The following is a 2,149-nucleotide window of genomic DNA, read 5'->3' as shown; positions in this document are numbered from 1 at the left end:
GAATGTGAATGAGTACAAAAATGATGTGGACAGATACTTGACAGACCCTATGGAGGATCCAACTCGGTCAAATTTTGATGTTTTAGAATGGTGGAAGAATAATGCAACTAATTACAAGGTTCTCTTACTAGTTGCAAGAGACAATCTTGTCATTCATGTTTCAACGGTAGCCTCAGAATCTGCTTTTAGTACCGGAGGCCGCATCCTCGATCCCTTTAGGAGTTCATTGAGCCCCAAGATGGTGGAGGCATTGATTTGTACACAAAACTGGCTGCGTAGTCGTGAGCACATCAACCTTATTGACATGGAATAATTTAATGAATATGAAGATATTGAGTCAGGTAATCTTTTTACGTTTTACTCTTTTTTTTATTTTATTTCATCTCCTTGTTGTTTATTTTGTTGTTCTAAACTTGATTCTGATGATTTTTTTTGTTATGTTTTCTTCTCAAGATTTGTTAACTTCTGTTGCAACACATGAGGGGCAAGTTGGGAATGAAGATGCTATTATTCTGGATTAAACAGTTTGGAGTGGACTAACTTTTATTTCATGTCCTATTTTGCGACTATTTTTATATGGACTGTTTATCTTTATATGGTTTATTTATTCTGGATTAAACTGTTTATTTTATATGGACTATTTTGCATGTTAGAAGGGTACCAATCTAATTGAAATATTCTAGTTGTTTTTTTATTAGTTATCTGCTTTCACCAACCCGAGTAACCCTACCCTACCCGAGGTCACCCGAAACGTCACGGGTTTGTAGATTTAAGAGAGTGTCGCGGCTCAAAATTTTCTCAACCCGAACTAGTCGGGTAGGCTCATTTTTTCGGCTCAACCCTACCCTATCCGGCCGATTTACACCCCTAGTTGTAGTGGGAGTTGTAATATGACGAGTTAGAGTTCATTGAGTCATGCTCATGATAATACCACGGTCACTATCGTTTGCTGGCTGATGAGTCATAATCTGGGTCCTAAGAATCCTGGAATAGTGCTGGGTCGTAATCCTGTTGACCCTGTGTGTTCTGGAGTAATGGTGGTGCTGGAGTGGAGGTCGTTGCATTTCCTTCTTCAAAGTATCGACTGTTACTAATAGTGAAGATGATGTATGGTCCATAGATCTCAGTCGGTGGTGCTATTGCAGAACTGATACTTGATTGTAAAGCAGACTTTAGCTGGTGTCCATTTTCTCTGCACAGAACCTTAACAAGGTGATCTGTGATATCTTCAAGTGACTTGGGATAAGCAAAGCCAATATACCAGGTGTATACAGCATGTTGTGTGTATAGCCCCTGTGTTTATGAGTTGAGCAGGTATGGATGGTGTAGAAAGAAGATGGTGGGCACCGGTGGGATCTCTGCTGAAGAGAAGGTCCAGACTCTGTATCGCTGGAGGAGTCTTGAAACTTCCTTTCTCCACCAGATGAGTGGATTGAACATTTCCAGGAGCCGCCACAGAGTGAATCCTCCATTGTTAGGGTCATTGAGGTGTGTGTGAAGATGCATGAGTGGACAATTTAGGGCGATCTTGTAAAGAGCTGTTTGGCACCACATGTACCAAATGTCATCTTCAGTAGTTTCGCCAAAATGGTGAAGGTGGTAAAGGGCAATGTATGGTTGTTTTGTATTGTACAGGAACTTGGCATGGGGGTTTTTGGTTCTGTCACAAACATTGGTTAGGTAATAGAAAAGATGGGTTTTGGCATAGTATTGGATTTGGTCAGGTGTGGCTGAACTATCTAAACCAGGAGGAAAATGATGGTCTGATTTCACATGAAAACATAGTGGTGTGTGGATGTTGGTAGCCATGAGGATGAGAGGAAAGGTTTTACAAGGGGTGATGATTTGGATTGGTTTTGGTCGAGTTAAAAAATCAGGGATGAGGTTGTGATGGCCTTTTGTACGCTTGACAGAAAAGTCATATCTTGCAAATCAATCTTTAAGTCTGAGTAATTGCGGATCAGGAAGGATTTTATTTTTAAAATCAATGACCTTAGGAAAAGATGAATTATCCATACGGACCTCAAAATTATATCCTCTAAGATGGAAGTCAAAATGTTGAATTACATACTTTACCGCAAGAATCTCCTTGTAGATGATGTGATAATGCCTTTTCGATTCTTTGAACTGGCCACGGGCATGTCCACAG

Source organism: Morus notabilis, unplaced genomic scaffold (assembly GCF_000414095.1).
Source record: "Morus notabilis unplaced genomic scaffold, ASM41409v2 Scaffold2181, whole genome shotgun sequence".
Lineage (NCBI taxonomy): Eukaryota > Viridiplantae > Streptophyta > Magnoliopsida > Rosales > Moraceae > Morus > Morus notabilis.
Note: the sequence above shows the minus strand (reverse complement) of the source record.